Below are 22,359 nucleotides of genomic sequence, written 5' to 3'. Positions count from 1 at the left end.
AAAGCTTTAATTTCAGATATTTTTTTCAATTTATTTTTGTATGACAACCTATAATAAATTGTATATCGTTGGAAAGCTTTCATCTTCAGCTTTAATTAAATGCCCTAATCATATCTCTCAGTTGCTCAGAAAAAAGAATAAAAAATTTTTAATCTATCAGCTGGAGAACAAAAAAAAAAGCTTTAATTTCAGATATTTTTTTCAATTTTTTTTTGTATGACAACCTATAATAAATTGTATATCGTTGGAAAGCTTTCATCTTCAGCTTTAATAAGATTCCCTAATCATATCTCTCAGTTGCCTAGAAAAAAGAATAAAATTTTTTTAATCAATCAGCTGGAGAACAAAAAAAAAGCTTTAAATTCAGATATTTTTTTCAATTTTTTTTTGTATGACAACCTATAATAAATTGTATATCGTTGGAAAGCTTACATCTTCAGCTTTAATTAGATGCCCTAATCATATCTCTCAGTTGCTTAGAAAAAAGAATAAAATTTTTTTAATCAATCAGCTGCAGAACAAAAAAAAAAGCTTTAATTTCAGATATTTTTTTCAATTTTTTTTTGTATGACAACCTATAATAAATTGTATATCGTTGGAAAGCTTACATCTTCAGCTTTAATTAGATGCCCTAATCATATCTCTCAGTTGCTTGGAAAAAAGAATACAAATTTTTTAGTCAATCAGCTGCAAAACAAAAAAAAAGCTTTAATTTCAGATATTTTTTTCAATTTATTTTTGTATGACAACCTATAATAAATTGTATATCGTTGGAAAGCTTTCATCTTCAGCTTTAATTAAATGCCCTAATCATATCTCTCAGTTGCTCAGAAAAAAGAATAAAAAATTTTTAATCTATCAGCTGGAGAACAAAAAAAAAAGCTTTAATTTCAGATATTTTTTTCAATTTTTTTTTGTATGACAACCTATAATAAATTGTATATCGTTGGAAAGCTTTCATCTTCAGCTTTAATAAGATTCCCTAATCATATCTCTCAGTTGCTTAGAAAAAAGAATAAAATTTTTTTAATCAATCAGCTGCAGAACAAAAAAAAAAGCTTTAATTTCAGATATTTTTTTCAATTTTTTTTTGTATGACAACCTATAATAAATTGTATATCGTTGGAAAGCTTACATCTTCAGCTTTAATTAGATGCCCTAATCATATCTCTCAGTTGCTTGGAAAAAAGAATACAAATTTTTTAGTCAATCAGCTGCAAAACAAAAAAAAAGCTTTAATTTCAGATATTTTTTTCAATTTATTTTTGTATGACAACCTATAATAAATTGTATATCGTTGGAAAGCTTTCATCTTCAGCTTTAATTAAATGCCCTAATCATATCTCTCAGTTGCTCAGAAAAAAGAATAAAAAATTTTTAATCAATCAGCTGGAGAACAAAAAAAAAGCTTTAATTTCAGATATTTTTTTCAATTTTTTTTTGTATGACAACCTATAATAAATTGTATATCGTTGGAAAGCTTACATCTTCAGCTTTAATTAGATGCCCTAATCATATCTCTCAGTTGCTTAGAAAAAAGAATAAAATTTTTTTAATCAATCAGCTGCAGAACAAAAAAAAAAGCTTTAATTTCAGATATTTTTTTCAATTTTTTTTTGTATGACAACCTATAATAAATTGTATATCGTTGGAAAGCTTTCATCTTCAGCTTTAATTAGATGCCCTAATCATATCTCTCAGTTGCTTAGAAAAAAGAATAAAAATATTTTAATCAATCAGCTGCAGAACAAAAAAAAAGCTTTAATTTCACATATTTTTTTCAATTTTTTTTTGTATGACAACCTATAATAAATTGTATATCGTTGGAAAGCTTTCATCTTCAGCTTTAATTAAATGCCCTAATCATACCTCTCAGTTGCTTAGAAAAAAGAATAAAAATTTTGTAATCAATCACCTGGAGAACAAAAAATAAAGCTTTAATTTCAGATATTTTTTTCAATTTTTTTTTGTATGACAACCTATAATAAATTGTATATCGTTGGAAAGCTTACATCTTCAACTTTAATTAAATGCCCTAATCATATCTCTCAGTTGCTTAGAAAAAAGAATAAAAATTTTTTAATCAATCAGCTGGAGAACAAAAAAAAAAAGCTTTAATTTCAGATATTTTTTTAAATTTTTTTTTGTATGACAACCTATAATAAATTGTATATCGTTGGAAAGCTTACATCTTTAGCTTTAATTAGATGTCCTAATCATATCTCTCAGTTGCTTAGAAAAAAGAATAAAAATTTTTTAATCAATCAGCTGCAGAACAAAAAAAAAGCTTTAATTTCAGATATTTTTTTCAATTTTTTTTTGTATGACAACCTATAATAAATTGTATACCGTTGGAAAGCTTTCATCTTCAGCTTTAATTAAATGCCCTAATCATATCTCTCAGTTGCTTAGAAAAAAGAATAAAATTTTTTTAATCAATCAGCTGCAGAACAAAAAAAAAAGCTTTAATTTCAGATATTTTTTTCAATTTTTTTTTGTATGACAACCTATAATAAATTGTATATCGTTGGAAAGCTTACATCTTCAGCTTTAATTAGATGCCCTAATCATATCTCTCAGTTGCTTGGAAAAAAGAATACAAATTTTTTAGTCAATCAGCTGCAAAACAAAAAAAAAGCTTTAATTTCAGATATTTTTTTCAATTTATTTTTGTATGACAACCTATAATAAATTGTATATCGTTGGAAAGCTTTCATCTTCAGCTTTAATTAAATGCCCTAATCATATCTCTCAGTTGCTCAGAAAAAAGAATAAAAAATTTTTAATCTATCAGCTGGAGAACAAAAAAAAAAGCTTTAATTTCAGATATTTTTTTCAATTTTTTTTTGTATGACAACCTATAATAAATTGTATATCGTTGGAAAGCTTTCATCTTCAGCTTTAATAAGATTCCCTAATCATATCTCTCAGTTGCTTAGAAAAAAGAATAAAATTTTTTTAATCAATCAGCTGCAGAACAAAAAAAAAAGCTTTAATTTCAGATATTTTTTTCAATTTTTTTTTGTATGACAACCTATAATAAATTGTATATCGTTGGAAAGCTTACATCTTCAGCTTTAATTAGATGCCCTAATCATATCTCTCAGTTGCTTGGAAAAAAGAATACAAATTTTTTAGTCAATCAGCTGCAAAACAAAAAAAAAGCTTTAATTTCAGATATTTTTTTCAATTTATTTTTGTATGACAACCTATAATAAATTGTATATCGTTGGAAAGCTTTCATCTTCAGCTTTAATTAAATGCCCTAATCATATCTCTCAGTTGCTCAGAAAAAAGAATAAAAAATTTTTAATCAATCAGCTGGAGAACAAAAAAAAAGCTTTAATTTCAGATATTTTTTTCAATTTTTTTTTGTATGACAACCTATAATAAATTGTATATCGTTGGAAAGCTTTCATCTTCAGCTTTAATTAAATGCCCTAATCATATCTCTCAGTTGCTTAGAAAAAAGAATCAAATTTTTTTAATCAATCAGCTGCAGAACAAAAAAAAAAGCTTTAATTTCAGATATTTTTTTCAATTTTTTTTTGTATGACAACCTATAATAAATTGTATATCGTTGGAAAGCTTACATCTTCAGCTTTAATTAGATGCCCTAATCATATCTCTCAGTTGCTTGGAAAAAAGAATACAAATTTTTTAGTCAATCAGCTGCAAAACAAAAAAAAAGCTTTAATTTCAGATATTTTTTTCAATTTTTTTTTGTATGACAACCTATAATAAATTGTATATCGTTGGAAAGCTTTCATCTTCAGCTTTAATTAGATGCCCTAATCATATCTCTCAGTTGCTTAGAAAAAAGAATAAAAATATTTTAATCAATCAGCTGCAGAACAAAAAAAAAGCTTTAATTTCACATATTTTTTTCAATTTTTTTTTGTATGACAACCTATAATAAATTGTATATCGTTGGAAAGCTTTCATCTTCAGCTTTAATTAAATGCCCTAATCATACCTCTCAGTTGCTTAGAAAAAAGAATAAAAATTTTGTAATCAATCACCTGGAGAACAAAAAATAAAGCTTTAATTTCAGATATTTTTTTCAATTTTTTTTTGTATGACAACCTATAATAAATTGTATATCGTTGGAAAGCTTACATCTTCAACTTTAATAAAATGCCCTAATCATATCTCTCAGTTGCTTAGAAAAAAGAATAAAAATTTTTTAATCAATCAGCTGGAGAACAAAAAAAAAAAGCTTTAATTTCAGATATTTTTTTAAATTTTTTTTTGTATGACAACCTATAATAAATTGTATATCGTTGGAAAGCTTACATCTTTAGCTTTAATTAGATGTCCTAATCATATCTCTCAGTTGCTTAGAAAAAAGAATAAAAATTTTTTAATCAATCAGCTGCAGAACAAAAAAAAAGCTTTAATTTCAGATATTTTTTTCAATTTTTTTTTGTATGACAACCTATAATAAATTGTATATCGTTGGAAAGCTTACATCTTCAGCTTTAATTAAATGCCCTAATCATATCTCTCAGTTGCTTAGAAAAAAGAATAAAATTTTTTTAATCAATCAGCTGCAGAACAAAAAAAAAAGCTTTAATTTCAGATATTTTTTTCAATTTTTTTTTTGTATGACAACCTATAATAAATTGTATATCGTTAGAAAGCTTTCATCTTCAGCTTTAATTAGATGCCCTAATCATATCTCTCAGTTGCTTAGAAAAAAGAATAAAAACTTTTTAATCAATCAGCTGGAGAACAAAAAAAAAAAGCTTTAATTTCAGATATGTTTTTCAATTTTTTTTTGTATGACAACCTATAATAAATTGTATATCGTTGCTTAAAAATAAAAAATTTTTAATCAATCAGCTGCAGAACAAAAAAAAAAAGCTTTAATTTCAGATATTTTTTTCAATTTTTTTTTGTATGACAACCTATAATAAATTGTATATCGTTGAAAAGCTTTCATCTTCAGCTTTAATTAAATGCCCTAATCATATCTCTCAGTTGCTTAGAAAAAAGAATAAAATTTTTTTAATCAATCAGCTGCAGAACAAAAAAAAAAGCTTTAATTTCAGATATTTTTTTCAATTTTTTTTTTGTATGACAACCTATAATAAATTGTATATCGTTAGAAAGCTTTCATCTTCAGCTTTAATTAGATGCCCTAATCATATCTCTCAGTTGCTTAGAAAAAAGAATAAAAATTTTGTAATCAATCAGCTGGAGAACAAAAAAAAAAGCTTTAATTTCAGATATGTTTTTCAATTTTTTTTTATTTTTTTTTTGTTTGACAACCTATAATAAATTGTATATCGTTGGAAAGCTTACATCTTCAGCTTAAATTAGATGCCCTAATCATATCTCTCAGTTGCTTAGAAAAAAGAATAAAAATATTTTAATCAATCAGCTGCAGAACAAAAAAAAAAGCTTTAATTTCAGATATTTTTTTCAATTTTTTTTTGTATGACAACCTATAATAAATTGTATATAGTTGGAAAGCTTTCATCTTCAGCTTCAATTAGATGCCCTAATCATATCTCTCAGTTGCTTAGAAAAAAGAATAAAATTTTTTTAATCAATCAGCTGGAGACCAAAAAAAAAAGCTTTAATTTCAGATATTTTTTTCAATTTTTTTTGTATGACAACCTATAATAAATTGTATATCGTTGGAAAGCTTACATCTTCAGCTTTAATAAGATGCCCTAATCATATCTCTCAGTTGCTTAGAAAAAAGAATAAAAATTTTTTAATCAATCAGCTGTAGAACAAAAAAAAAAGCTTTAATTTCAGATATTTTTTTCAATTTTTTTTTGTATGACAACCTATAATAAATTGTATATCGTTGGAAAGCTTTCATCATCAGCTTTAATTAAATGCCCTAATCATATCTCTCAGTTGCTTAGAAAAAAGAATAAACATTTTTTAATCAATCAGCTGGAGAACAAAAAAAAAAAGCTTTAATTTCAGATATGTTTTTCAATTTTTTTTTGTATGACAACCTATAATAAATTGTATATCGTTGGAAAGCTTTCATCTTCAGCTTTAATTAGATGCCCTTATCATATCTCTCAGTTGCTTAGAAAAAAGAATACAAATTTTTTAGTCAATCAGCTGCAAAACAAAAAAAAAAAGCTTTAATTTCAGATATTTTTTTCAATTTTTTTTTGTATGACAACCTATAATAAATTGTATATCGTTGCTTAGAAAAAAGAATAAAAAATTTTTAATCAATCAGCTGCAGAACAAAAAAAAAAGCTTTAATTTCAGATATTTTTTTCAATTTTTTTTTGTATGACAACCTATAATAAATTGTATATCGTTGGAAAGCTTACATCTTCAGCTTTAATTAGATGCCCTAATCATATCTCTCAGTTGCTTAGAAAAAAGAATAAAATTTTTTTAATCAATCAGCTGGAGAACAAAAAAAAAAGCTTTACTTTCAGATATTTTTTTCAATTTTTTTTTGTATCACAACCTATAATAAATTGTATATCGTTGGAAAGCTTTCATCTTCAGCTTTAATTAGATGCCCTTATCATATCTCTCAGTTGCTTAGAAAAAAGAATACAAATTTTTTAGTCAATCAGCTGCAAAACAAAAAAAAAAAAGCTTTAATTTCAGATATTTTTTTCAATTTTTTTTTGTATGACAACCTATAATAAATTGTATATCGTTGGAAAGCTTACATCTTAAGCTTTAATTAGATGCCCTAATCATATCTCTCAGTTGCTTAGAAAAAAGAATAAAAAATTTTTAATGAATCAGCTGGAGAACAAAAAAAAAAAGCTTTAATTTCAGATATTTTTTTCAATTTTTTTTTGTATGACAACCTATAATAAATTGTATATCGTTGGAAAGCTTACATCTTCAGCTTTAATAAGATTCCCTAATCATATCTCTCAGTTGCTTAGAAAAAAGAATAAAATTTTTTTAATCAATCAGCTGGAGAACAAAAAAAAAAGCTTTAAATTCAGATATTTTTTTCAATTTTTTTTTGTATGACAACCTATAATAAATTGTATATCGTTGGAAAGCTTTCATCTTCAGCTTTAATTAAATGACCTAATCATATCTCTCAGTTGCTTAGAAAAAAGAATAAAAATTTTTTAATCAATCAGCTGCAGTACAAAAAAAAAAGCTTTAATTTCAGATATTTTTTCTTCAATTTTTTTTTGTATGACAACCTATAATAAATTGTATATCGTTGGAAAGCTTACATCTTAAGCTTTAATTAGATGCCCTAATCATATCTCTCAGTTGCTTAGAAAAAAGAATAAAAAATTTTTAATGAATCAGCTGGAGAACAAAAAAAAAAAGCTTTAATTTCAGATATTTTTTTCAATTTTTTTTTGTATGACAACCTATAATAAATTGTATATCGTTGGAAAGCTTACATCTTCAGCTTTAATAAGATTCCCTAATCATATCTCTCAGTTGCTTAGAAAAAAGAATAAAATTTTTTTAATCAATCAGCTGGAGAACAAAAAAAAAAGCTTTAAATTCAGATATTTTTTTCAATTTTTTTTTGTATGACAACCTATAATAAATTGTATATCGTTGGAAAGCTTTCATCTTCAGCTTTAATTAAATGACCTAATCATATCTCTCAGTTGCTTAGAAAAAAGAATAAAATTTTTTTAATCAATCAGCTGCAGAACAAAAAAAAAAGCTTTAATTTCAGATATTTTTTTCAATTTTTTTTGTATGACAACCTATAATAAATTGTATATCGTTGGAAAGCTTACATCTTCAGCTTTAATTAGATGCCCGTATCATATCTCTCAGTTGCTTTGAAAAAAGAATAAAAATTTTTTAATCAATCAGCTGCAGAACAAAAAAAAAGCTTTAATTTCAGATATTTTTTTCAATTTTTTTTTTGTATGACAACCTATAATAAATTGTATATCGTTGGAAAGCTTACATCTTCAGCTTTAATTAAATGCCCTAATCATATCTCTCAGTTGCTTAGAAAAAAGAATAAAAATTTTTTAATCAATCAGCTGCAGAACAAAAAAAAAGCTTTAATTTAAGATATTTTTTTCAATTTTTTTTTGTATGACAACCTATAATAAATTGTATATCATTGGAAAGCTTTCATCTTCAGCTTTAATTAGATGCCCTAATCATATCTCTCAGTTGCTTAGAAAAAAGAATAAAACTTTTTTAATCAATCAGCTGGATAACAAAAAAAAAAAAGCTTTAATTTCAGATATTTTTTTCAATTTTTTTTTGTATGACAACCTATAATAAATTGTACATCGTTGGAAAGCTTACATCTTCAGCTTTAATAAGATGCCCTAATCATATCTCTCAGTTGCTTAGAAAAAAGAATAAAATTTTTTTAATCAATCAGCTGCAGAACAAAAAAAAAAGCTTTAATTTCAGATATTTTTTTCAATTTTTTTTTGTATGACAACCTATAATAAATTGTATATCGTTGGAAAGCTTTCATCTTCAGCTTTAATTAAATGCCCTTATCATATCTCTCAGTTGCTTAGAAAAAAGAATAAAATTTTTTTAATCAATCAGCTGGAGAACAAAAAAAAAGCTTTAAATTCAGATATTTTTTTCAATTTTTTTTTGTATGACAACCTATAATAAATTGTATATCGTTGGAAAGCTTTCATCTTCAGCTTTAATTAAATGCCCTAATCATATCTCTCAGTTGCTTAGAAAAAAGAATAAAAAATTTTTAATCAATCAGCTGGAGAACAAAAAAAAAGCTTTAATTTCAGATATTTTTTTCAATTTTTTTTTGTATGACAACCTATAATAAATTGTATATCGTTGGAAAGCTTACATCTTCAACTTTAATTAAATGCCCTAATCATATCTCTCAGTTGCTTAGAAAAAAGAATAAAATTTTTTTAATCAATCAGCTGGAGAACAAAAAAAAAGCTTTAAATTCAGATATTTTTTTCAATTTTTTTTTGTATGACAACCTATAATAAATTGTATATCGTTGGAAAGCTTTCATCTTCAGCTTTAATTAAATGCCCTAATCATATCTCTCAGTTGCTTAGAAAAAAGAATAAAAAATTTTTAATCAATCAGCTGGAGAACAAAAAAAAAGCTTTAATTTCAGATATTTTTTTCAATTTTTTTTTGTATGACAACCTATAATAAATTGTATATCGTTGGAAAGCTTACATCTTCAGCTTTAATTAGATGCCCTAATCATATCTCTCAGTTGCTTGGAAAAAAGAATACAAATTTTTTAGTCAATCAGCTGCAAAACAAAAAAAAAGCTTTAATTTCAGATATTTTTTTCAATTTATTTTTGTATGACAACCTATAATAAATTGTATATCGTTGGAAAGCTTTCATCTTCAGCTTTAATTAAATGCCCTAATCATATCTCTCAGTTGCTCAGAAAAAAGAATAAAACTTTTTTAATCAATCAGCTGGATAACAAAAAAAAAAAAGCTTTAATTTCAGATATTTTTTTCAATTTTTTTTTGTATGACAACCTATAATAAATTGTATATCGTTGGAAAGCTTTCATCTTCAGCTTTAATAAGATTCCCTAATCATATCTCTCAGTTGCCTAGAAAAAAGAATAAAATTTTTTTAATCAATCAGCTGGAGAACAAAAAAAAAGCTTTAATTTCAGATATTTTTTTCAATTTTTTTTTGTATGACAACCTATAATAAATTGTATATCGTTGGAAAGCTTTCATCTTCAGCTTTAATTAAATGCCCTAATCATATCTCTCAGTTGCTTAGAAAAAAGAATAAAAATTTTTTAATCAATCAGCTGGAGAACAAAAAAAAAGCTTTAATTTCAGATATTTTTTTCAATTTTTTTTTGTATGACAACCTATAATAAATTGTATATCGTTGGAAAGCTTACATCTTCAGCTTTAATTAGATGCCCTAATCATATCTCTCAGTTGCTTAGAAAAAAGAATAAAATTTTTTTAATCAATCAGCTGCAGAACAAAAAAAAAAGCTTTAATTTCAGATATTTTTTTCAATTTTTTTTTGTATGACAACCTATAATAAATTGTATATCGTTGGAAAGCTTACATCTTCAGCTTTAATTAGATGCCCTAATCATATCTCTCAGTTGCTTAGAAAAAAGAATAAAAATATTTTAATCAATCAGCTGCAGAACAAAAAAAAAGCTTTAATTTCACATATTTTTTTCAATTTTTTTTTTGTATGACAACCTATAATAAATTGTATATCGTTGGAAAGCTTTCATCTTCAGCTTTAATTAAATGCCCTAATCATATCTCTCAGTTGCTTAGAAAAAAGAATAAAAATTTTGTAATCAATCACCTGGAGAACAAAAAATAAAGCTTTAATTTCAGATATTTTTTTCAATTTTTTTTTGTATGACAACCTATAATAAATTGTATATCGTTGGAAAGCTTACATCTTCAACTTTAATTAAATGCCCTAATCATATCTCTCAGTTGCTTAGAAAAAAGAATAAAAATTTTTTAATCAATCAGCTGGAGAACAAAAAAAAAAGCTTTAATTTCAGATATTTTTTTTAATTTTTTTTTGTATGACAACCTATAATAAATTGTATATCGTTGGAAAGCTTACATCTTTAGCTTTAATTAGATGTCCTAATCATATCTCTCAGTTGCTTAGAAAAAAGAATAAAAATTTTTTAATCAATCAGCTGCAGAACAAAAAAAAAGCTTTAATTTCAGATATTTTTTTCAATTTTTTTTTGTATGACAACCTATAATAAATTGTATATCGTTGGAAAGCTTTCATCTTCAGCTTTAACTAAATGCCCTAATCATATCTCTCAGTTGCTTAGAAAAAAGAATAAAATTTTTTTAATCAATCAGCTGCAGAACAAAAAAAAAAGCTTTAATTTCAGATATTTTTTTCAATTTTTTTTTTGTATGACAACCTATAATAAATTGTATATCGTTAGAAAGCTTTCATCTTCAGCTTTAATTAGATGCCCTAATCATATCTCTCAGTTGCTTAGAAAAAAGAATAAAATTTTTTTAATCAATCAGCTGGAGAACAAAAAAAAAAAGCTTTAATTTCAGATATGTTTTTCAATTTTTTTTTGTATGACAACCTATAATAAATTGTATATCGTTGCTTAGAAAAAAGAATAAAAAATTTTTAATCAATCAGCTGCAGAACAAAAAAAAAAAAGCTTTAATTTCAGATATTTTTTTCAATTTTTTTTTGTATGACAACCTATAATAAATTGTATATCGTTGGAAAGCTTTCATCTTCAGCTGTAATTAAATGCCCTAATCATATCTCTCAGTTGCTTAGAAAAAAGAATAAAATTTTTTTAATCAATCAGCTGCAGAACAAAAAAAAAAGCTTTAATTTCAGATATTTTTTTCAATTTTTTTTTTGTATGACAACCTATAATAAATTGTATATCGTTAGAAAGCTTTCATCTTCAGCTTTAATTAGATGCCCTAATCATATCTCTCAGTTGCTTAGAAAAAAGAATAAAAATTTTGTAATCAATCAGCTGGAGAACAAAAAAAAAAGCTTTAATTTCAGATATGTTTTTCAATTTTTTTTTATTTTTTTTTTGTTTGACAACCTATAATAAATTGTATATCGTTGGAAAGCTTACATCTTCAGCTTAAATTAGATGCCCTAATCATATCTCTCAGTTGCTTAGAAAAAAGAATAAAAATATTTTAATCAATCAGCTGCAGAACAAAAAAAAAAGCTTTAATTTCAGATATTTTTTTCAATTTTTTTTTGTATGACAACCTATAATAAATTGTATATAGTTGGAAAGCTTTCATCTTCAGCTTCAATTAGATGCCCTAATCATATCTCTCAGTTGCTTAGAAAAAAGAATAATTTTTTTTTAATCAATCAGCTGGAGACCAAAAAAAAAAGCTTTAATTTCAGATATTTTTTTCAATTTTTTTTGTATGACAACCTATAATAAATTGTATATCGTTGGAAAGCTTACATCTTCAGCTTTAATAAGATGCCCTAATCATATCTCTCAGTTGCTTAGAAAAAAGAATAAAAATTTTTTAATCAATCAGCTGTAGAACAAAAAAAAAGCTTTAATTTCAGATATTTTTTTCAATTTTTTTTTGTATGACAACCTATAATAAATTGTATATCGTTGGAAAGCTTTCATCATCAGCTTTAATTAAATGCCCTAATCATATCTCTCAGTTGCTTAGAAAAAAGAATAAACATTTTTTAACCAATCAGCTGGAGAACAAAAAAAAAAAGCTTTAATTTCAGATATGTTTTTCAATTTTTTTTTGTATGACAACCTATAATAAATTGTATATCGTTGGAAAGCTTATATCTTCAGCTTTAATTAAATGCCTTAATCATATCTCTCAGTTGCTTAGAAAAAAGAATAAAAATTTTTTAATCAATCAGCTGGAGAACAAAAAAAAAAACCTTAAATTTCAGATATTTTTTTCAATTTTTTTTTGTATGACAACCTATAACAAATTGTATATCGTTGGAAAGCTTACATCTTCAGCTTTAATTAAATGCCTTAATCATATCTCTCAGTTGCTTAGAAAAAAGAATAAAAATTTTTTAATCAATCAGCTGCAGAACAAAAAGAAAAGCTTTAATTTCAGATATTTTTTTCAATTTTTTTTTGTATGACAACCTATAATAAATTGTATATCGTTGCTTAGAAAAAAGAATAAAAAATTTTTAATCAATCAGCTGCAGAACAAAAAAAAAAGCTTTAATTTCAGATATTTTTTTCAATTTTTTTTTTGTATGACAACCTATAATAAATTGTATATCGTTGGAAAGCTTACATCTTCAGCTTTAATTAGATGCCCTAATCATATCTCTCAGTTGCTTAGAAAAAAGAATAAAATTTTTTTAATCAATCAGCTGGAGAACAAAAAAAAAAGCTTTACTTTCAGATATTTTTTTCAATTTTTTTTTGTATCACAACCTATAATAAATTGTATATCGTTGGAAAGCTTTCATCTTCAGCTTTAATTAGATGCCCTTATCATATCTCTCAGTTGCTTAGAAAAAAGAATACAAATTTTTTAGTCAATCAGCTGCAAAACAAAAAAAAAAAAGCTTTAATTTCAGATATTTTTTTCAATTTTTTTTTGTATGACAACCTATAATAAATTGTATATCGTTGGAAAGCTTACATCTTCAGCTTTAATTAGATGCTCTAATCATATCTCTCAGTTGCTCAGAAAAAAGAATAAAAAATTTTTAATGAATCAGCTGGAGAACAAAAAAAAAAAGCTTTAATTTCAGATATTTTTTTCAATTTTTTTTTGTATGACAACCTATAATAAATTGTATATCGTTGGAAAGCTTACATCTTCAGCTTTAATAAGATTCCCTAATCATATCTCTCAGTTGCTTAGAAAAAAGAATAAAATTTTTTTAATCAATCAGCTGGAGAACAAAAAAAAAAGCTTTAAATTCAGATATTTTTTTCAATTTTTTTTTGTATGACAACCTATAATAAATTGTATATCGTTGGAAAGCTTTCATCTTCAGCTTTAATTAAATGACCTAATCATATCTCTCAGTTGCTTAGAAAAAAGAATAAAAATTTTTTAATCAATCAGCTGCAGTACAAAAAAAAAAGCTTTAATTTCAGATATTTTTTCTTCAATTTTTTTTTGTATGACAACCTATAATAAATTGTATATCGTTGGAAAGCTTTCATCTTCAGCTTAAATTAGATGCCCTAATCATATCTCTCAGTTGCTTAGAAAAAAGAATAAAATTTTTTTAATCAATCAGCTGCAGAACAAAAAAAAAAGCTTTAATTTCAGATATTTTTTTCAATTTTTTTTGTATGACAACCTATAATAAATTGTATATCGTTGGAAAGCTTACATCTTCAGCTTTAATTAGATGCCCTAATCATATCTCTCAGTTGCTTTGAAAAAAGAATAAAAATTTTTTAATCAATCAGCTGCAGAACAAAAAAAAAGCTTTAATTTCAGATATTTTTTTCAATTTTTTTTTGTATGACAACCTATAATAAATTGTATATCGTTGGAAAGCTTTCATCTTCGGCTTTAATTAAATGCCCTAATCATATCTCTCAGTTGCTTAGAAAAAAGAATAAAAATTTTTTAATCAATCAGCTGGAGAACAAAAAAAAAGCTTTAATTTCAGATATTTTTTTCAATTTTTTTTTTGTATGACAACCTATAATAAATTGTATATCGTTGGAAAGCTTACATCTTCAGCTTTAATTAGATGCCCTTATCATATCTCTCAGTTGCTTAGAAAAAAGAATAAAAATTTTTTAATCAATCAGCTGGAGAACAAAAAAAAAAGCTTTAATTTCAGATATTTTTTTCAATTTTTTTTTTGTATGACAACCTATAATAAATTGTATATCGTTGGAAAGCTTACATCTTCAGCTTTAATTAAATGCCCTAATCATATCTCTCAGTTGCTTAGAAAAAAGAATAAAAATTTTTTAATCAATCAGCTGCAGAACAAAAAAAAAAGCTTTAATTTAAGATATTTTTTTCAATTTTTTTTTGTATGACAACCTATAATAAATTGTATATCATTGGAAAGCTTTCATCTTCAGCTTTAATTAGATGCCCTAATCATATCTCTCAGTTGCTTAGAAAAAAGAATAAAACTTTTTTAATCAATCAGCTGGATAACAAAAAAAAAAAAGCTTTAATTTCAGATATTTTTTTCAATTTTTTTTTGTATGACAACCTATAATAAATTGTACATCGTTGGAAAGCTTACATCTTCAGCTTTAATAAGATGCCCTAATCATATCTCTCAGTTGCTTAGAAAAAAGAATAAAAATTTTTTAATCAATCAGCTGCAGAACAAAAAAAAAGCTTTAATTTCAGATATTTTTTTCAATTTTTTTTTGTATGACAACCTATAATAAATTGTATATCGTTGGAAAGCTTACATCTTCAGCTTTAATTAGATGCCCTAATCATATCTCTCAGTTGCTTAGAAAAAAGAATAAAAATTTTTTAATCAATCAGCTGCAGAACAAAAAAAAAAGCTTTAATTTCAGATATTTTTTTCAATTTTTTTTTGTATGACAACCTATAATAAATTGTATATCGTTGGAAAGCTTTCATCTTCAGCTTTAATTAAATGCCCTAATCATATCTCTCAGTTGCTTAGAAAAAAGAATAAAAATTTTTTAATCAATCAGCTTTAGAACAAAAAAAAAAGCTTTAATTTCAGATATTTTTTTCAATTTTTTTTTTGTATGACAACCTATAATAAATTGTATATCGTTGGAAAGCTTACATCTTCAGCTTTAATTAGATGCCCTAATCATATCTCTCAGTTGCTTAGAAAAAAGAATAAAAATTTTTTAATCAATCAGCTGGAGAACAAAAAAAAAGCTTTAATTTCAGATATTTTCGTCAATTTTTTTTTGTATGACAACCTATAATAAATTGTATATCGTTGGAAAGCTTTCATCTTCAGCTTTAATTAAATGCCCTAATCATATCTCTCAGTTGCTAAGAAAAAAGAATAAAAATTTTTAATCAATCAGCTGGAGAACAAAAAAAAAAGCTTTAATTTCAGATATTTTTTTCAATTTTTTTTTGTATGACAACCTATAATAAATTGTATATCGTTGGAAAGCTTTCATCTTCAGCTTTAATTAAACGCCCTAATCATATCTCTCAGTTGCTTAGAAAAAAGAATAAAAATTTTGTAATCAATCAGCTGGAGAACAAAAAATAAAGCTTTAATTTCAGATATTTTTTTCAATTTTTTTTTGTATGACAACCTATAATAAATTGTATATCGTTGGAAAGCTTTCATCTTCAGCTTTAATTAAATGCCCTAATCATATCTCTCAGTTGCTTAGAAAAAAGAATAAAAATTTTTTAATCAATCAGCTGGAGAACAAAAAAAAAAGCTTTAATTTCAGATATTTTTTTCAATTTTTTTTTGTATGACAACCTATAATAAATTGTATATCGTTGGAAAGCTTACATCTTCAGCTTTAATTAAATGCCCTAATCATATCTCTCAGTTGCTTAGAAAAAAGAATAAAAATTTTTTAATCAATCAGCTGCAGAACAAAAAAAAAGCTTTAATTTCAGATATTTTTTTCAATTTTTTTTTGTATGACAACCTTTTTTTTTGTTCTCCAGCTGATTGATTAAAAAAAAATATCTGAAATTAAAGCTTTTTTTTTTGTTCTAAAGCTGATTGATTAAAAAATTTTTATTCTTTTTTCTAAGCAACTGAGAGATATGATTAGGGCATCTTATTAAAGCTGAAGATGTAAGCTTTCCAACGATATACAACTTATTATAGGTTGTCATACAAAAAAAAATTGAAAAAAATATCTGAAATTAAAGCTTTTTTTTTTGTTCTCCAGCTGATTGATTAAAAAATTTTTATTCTTTTTTCTAAGCAACTGAGAGATATGATTACTGCATTTAATTAAAGCTAAAGATGAAAGCTTTCCAACGATATACAATTTATTATAGGTTGTCATACAAAAAAAAATTGAAAAAAATATCTGAAATGAAAGCTTTTTTTTTTGTTCTCCAGCTGATTGATTAAAAAATTTTTATTCTTTTTTCTAAGCAACTGAGAGATATTATTAGGGCATTTAATTAAAGCTGAAGATGAAAGCTTTCCAACGATATACAATTTATTATAGGTTGTCATACAAAAAAAAATTGAAAAAAATATCTGAAATTAAAGCTTTTTTTTTTTGTTCTCCAGCTGATTGATTAAAAATTTTTATTCTTTTTTCTAAGCAACTGAGAGATATAATAAGGGCATTTAATTAAAGCTAAAGATGAAAGCTTTCCAACGATATACAATTTATTATAGGTTGTCATACAAAAAAAAATTGAAAAAAATATCTGAAATGAAAGCTTTTTTTTTTGTTCTCCAGCTGATTGATTAAAAAATTTTTATTCTTTTTTCTAAGCAACTGAGAGATATGATTACTGCATTTAATTAAAGCTGAAGATGAAAGCTTTCCAACGATATACAATTTATTATAGGTTGTCATACAAAAAAAAATTGATAAAAATATCTGAAATGAAAGCTTTTTTTTTTGTTCTCCAGCTGATTGATTAAAAAATTTTTATTCTTTTTTCTAAGCAACTGAGAGATATGATTAGGGCATTTAATTAAAGCTGAAGATGAAAGCTTTCCAACAATATAAAATTTATTATAGGTTGTCATACAAAAAAAAATTGAAAAAAATATCTGAAATTAAAGCTTTTTTTTTGTTCTCCAGCTGATTGATTAAAAAATTTTATTCTTTTTTCTAAGCAACTGAGAGATATGATTAGGGCATTTAATTAAAGCTGAAGATGAAAGCTTTCCAACGATATACAATTTATTATAGGTTGTCATACAAAAAAAAACTGAAAAAAATATCTGAAATTAAAGCTTTTTTTTTTGTTCTGCAGCTGATTGATTAAAAAATTTTTATTCTTTTTTCTAAGCAACTGAGAGATATGATTAGGGCATCTAATTAAAGCTGATATCTCTCAGTTGCTTAGAAAAAAGAATAAAAATTTTTTAATCAATCAGCTTTAGAACAAAAAAAAAGCTTTAATTTCAGATATTTTTTTCAATTTTTTTTTTGTATGACAACCTATAATAAATTGTATATCGTTGGAAAGCTTACATCTTCAGCTTTAATTAGATGCCCTAATCATATCTCTCAGTTGCTTAGAAAAAAGAATAAAAATTTTTTAATCAATCAGCTGGAGAACAAAAAAAAGCTTTAATTTCAGATATTTTCGTCAATTTTTTTTTGTATGACAACCTATAATAAATTGTATATCGTTGGAAAGCTTTCATCTTCAGCTTTAATTAAATGCCCTAATCATATCTCTCAGTTGCTTAGAAAAAGGAATAAAAAATTTTTAATCAATCAGCTGGAGAACAAAAAAAAAACTTTAATTTCAGATATTTTTTTCAATTTTTTTTTGTATGACAACCTATAATAAATTGTATATTGTTGGAAAGCTTTCATCTTCAGCTTTAATTAAATGCCCTAATCATATCTCTCAGTTGCTTAGAAAAAAGAATAAAAATTTTTTAATCAATCAGCTGGAGAACAAAAAAAAAAGCTTTCATTTCAGATATTTTTTTCAATTTTTTTTTGTATGACAACCTATAATAAATTGTATATCGTTGGAAAGCTTTCATCTTCAGCTTTAATTAAATGCCCTAATCATATCTCTCAGTTGCTAAGAAAAAAGAATAAAAATTTTTTAATCAATCAGCTGGAGAACAAAAAAAAAAGCTTTAATTTCAGATATTTTTTTCAATTTTTTTTTGTATGACAACCTATAATAAATTGTATATTGTTGGAAAGCTTTCATCTTCAGCTTTAATTAAATGCCCTAATCATATCTCTCAGTTGCTTAGAAAAAGAATAAAAATTTTTTAATCAATCAGCTGGAGAACAAAAAAAAAAGCTTTCATTTCAGATATTTTTTTCAATTTTTTTTTGTATGACAACCTATAATAAATTGAATATCGTTGGAAAGCTTTCATCTTCAGCTTTAATTAAATGCAGTAATCATATCTCTCAGTTGCTTAGAAAAAAGAATAAAAATTTTTTAATCAATCAGCTGGAGAACAAAAAAAAAAGCTTTCATTTCAGATATTTTTTTCAATTTTTTTTTGTATGACAACCTATAATAAATTGTATATCGTTGGAAAGCTTACATCTTCAGCTTTAATTAAATGCCCTAATCATATCTCTCAGTTGCTTAGAAAAAAGAATAAAAATTTTTAATCAATCAGCTGGAGAACAAAAAAAAAAGCTTTAATTTCAGATATTTTTTTCAATTTTTTTTTGTATGACAACCTATAATAAATTGTATATCGTTGGAAAGCTAACATCTTCAGCTTTAATTAAATGCCCTAATCATATCTCTCAGTTGCTTAGAAAAAAGAATAAAAATTTTTTAATCAATCAGCTGGAGAACAAAAAAAAAAAGCTTTCATTTCAGATATTTTTTTCAATTTTTTTTTGTATGACAACCTATAATAAATTGTATATCGTTGGAAAGCTTTCATCTTCAGCTTTAATTAAATGCAGTAATCATATCTCTCAGTTGCTTAGAAAAAAGAATAAAATTTTTTTAATCAATCAGGTGGAGAACAAAAAAAAAGCTTTAATTTCAGATATTTTTTTCAATTTTTTTTGTATGACAACCTATAATAAATTGTATATCGTTGGAAAGCTTTCATTCTTCAGAACAAAAAAAAAGCTTTAATTTCAGATATTTTTTTCAATTTTTTTTTGTATGACAACCTATAATAAGTTGTATATCGTTGGAAAGCTTACATCTTCAGCTTTAATTAGATGCCCTAATCATATCTCTCAGTTGCTTAGAAAAAAGAATAAAAATTTTTTAATCAATCAGCTGCAGAACAAAAAAAAAAAGCTTTAATTTCAGATATTTTTTTCAATTTTTTTTTGTATGACAACCTATAATAAATTGTATATCGTTGGAAAGCTTTCATCTTCAGCTTTAATTAAATGCCCTAATCATATCTCTCAGTTGCTTAGAAAAAAGAATAAAAATTTTTTAATCAATCAGCTGGAGAACAAAAAAAAAGCTTTCATTTCAGATATTTTTTTCAATGTTTTTTTGTACGACAACCTATAATAAATTGTATATCGTTGGAAAGCTTACATCTTCAGCTTTAATTAGATGCCCTAATCAAATCTCTCAGTTGCTTAGAAAAAAGAATAAAAATTTTTTAATCAATCAGCTGCAGAACAAAAAAAAAAGCTTTAATTTCAGATATTTTTTTCAATTTTTTTTTGTATGACAACCTATAATAAATTGTATATCGTTGGAAAGCTTTCATCTTCAGCTTTAATTAAATGCCATAATCATATCTCTCAGTTGCTTAGAAAAAAGAATACAATTTTTTTAATCAATCAGCTTTAGAACAAAAAAAAAGCTTTAATTTCAGATATTTTTTTCAATTTTTTTTTTGTATGACAACCTATAATAAATTGTATATCGTTGGAAAGCTTACATCTTCAGCTTTAATTAGATGCCCTCATCATATCTCTCAGTTGCTTAGAAAAAAGAATAAAAATTTTTTAATCAATCAGCTGGAGAACAAAAAAAAAGCTTTAATTTCAGATATTTTCGTCAATTTTTTTTTGTATGACAACCTATAATAAATTGTATATCGTTGGAAAGCTTTCATCTTCAGCTTTAATTAAATGCCCTAATCATATCTCTCAGTTGCTTAGAAAAAGGAATAAAAAATTTTTAATCAATCAGCTGGAGAACAAAAAAAAAGCTTTAATTTCAGATATTTTTTTCAATTTTTTTTTGTATGACAACCTATAATAAATTGTATATCGTTGGAAAGCTTTCATCTTCAGCTTTAATTAAATGCCCTAATCATATCTCTCAGTTGCTTAGAAAAAAGAATAAAAATTTTGTAATCAATCACCTGGAGAACAAAAAGTAAAGCTTTAATTTCAGATATTTTTTTCAATTTTTTTTTGTATGACAACCTATAATAAATTGTATATCGTTGGAAAGCTTACATCTTCAACTTTAATTAAATGCCCTAATCATATCTCTCAGTTGCTTAGAAAAAAGAATAAAAATTTTTTAATCAATCAGCTGGAGAACAAAAAAAAAAAGCTTTAATTTCAGATATTTTTTTTAATCAGCTGCAGAACAAAAAAAAAGCTTTAATTTCAGATATTTTTTTCAATTTTTTTTTGTATGACAACCTATAATAAATTGTATATCGTTGGAAAGCTTTCATCTTCAGCTTTAATTAAATGCCCTAATCATATCTCTCAGTTGCTTAGAAAAAAGAATAAAATTTTTTTAATCAATCAGCTGGAGAACAAAAAAAAAAGCTTTAATTTCAGATATTTTTTTCAATTTTTTTTTGTATGACAACCTATAATAAATTGTATATCGTTGGAAAGCTTTCATCTTCAGCTTTAATTAAATGCCCTAATCATATCTCTCAGTTGCTTAGAAAAAAGAATAAAAATTTTTTAATCAATCAGCTGGAGAACAAAAAAAAAAGCTTTCATTTCAGATATTTTTTTCAATTTTTTTTTGTATGACAACCTATAATAAATTGTATATCGTTGGAAAGCTTTCATCTTCAGCTTTAATTAAATGCAGTAATCATATCTCTCAGTTGCTTAGAAAAAAGAATAAAAATTTTTTAATCAATCAGCTGGAGAACAAAAAAAAAAAGCTTTCATTTCAGATATTTTTTTCAATTTTTTTTTGTATGACAACCTATAATAAATTGTATATCGTTGGAAAGCTTTCATCTTCAGATTTAATTAAATGCCCTAATCATATCTCTCAGTTGCTTAGAAAAAAGAATAAAATTTTTTTAATCAATCAGCTGCAGAACAAAAAAAAAGCTTTAATTTCAGATATTTTTTTCAATTTTTTTTTGTATGACAACCTATAATAAATTGTATATTGTTGGAAAGCTTTCATCTTCAGCTTTAATTAAATGCCCTAATCATATCTCTCAGTTGCTTAGAAAAAAGAATAAAAATTCTTTAATCAATCAGCTGGAGAACAAAAAAAAAAGCTTTCATTTCAGATATTTTTTTCAATTTTTTTTTGTATGACAACCTATAATAAATTGTATATCGTTGGAAAGCTTACATCTTTAGCTTTAATTAGATGTCCTAATCATATCTCTCAGTTGCTTAGAAAAAAGAATAAAAATTTTTTAATCAATCAGCTGCAGAACAAAAAAAAGCTTTAATTTCAGATATTTTTTTCAATTTTTTTTTGTATGACAACCTATAATAAATTGTGTATCGTTGGAAAGCTTTCATCTTCAGCTTTAATTAAATGCCCTAATCATATCTCTCAGTTGCTTAGAAAAAAGAATAAAATTTTTTTAATCAATCAGCTGCAGAACAAAAAAAAAAGCTTTAATTTCAGATATTTTTTTCAATTTTTTTTTGTATGACAACCTATAATAAATTGTATATTGTTGGAAAGCTTTCATCTTCAGCTTTAATTAAATGCCCTAATCATATCTCTCAGTTGCTTAGAAAAAAGAATAAAAATTTTTTAATCAATCAGCTGGAGAACAAAAAAAAAGATATTTTTTTCAATTTTTTTTTGTATGACAACCTATAATAAATTGTATATCGTTGGAAAGCTTTCATCTTCAGCTTTAATTAAATGCAGTAATCATATCTCTCAGTTGCTTAGAAAAAAGAATAAAAATTTTTTAATCAATCAGCTGGAGAACAAAAAAAAAAGCTTTCATTTCAGATATTTTTTTCAATTTTTTTTTGTATGACAACCTATAATAAATTGTATATCGTTGGAAAGCTTTCATCTTCAGATTTAATTAAATGCCCTAATCATATCTCTCAGTTGCTTAGAAAAAAGAATAAAAATTTTTAATCAATCAGCTGGAGAA

The sequence above is a fragment of the Episyrphus balteatus genome, chromosome 1 (genome assembly GCF_945859705.1).
Source record: "Episyrphus balteatus chromosome 1, idEpiBalt1.1, whole genome shotgun sequence".
NCBI classification, from domain to species: domain Eukaryota; kingdom Metazoa; phylum Arthropoda; class Insecta; order Diptera; family Syrphidae; genus Episyrphus; species Episyrphus balteatus.
Note: the sequence above shows the minus strand (reverse complement) of the source record.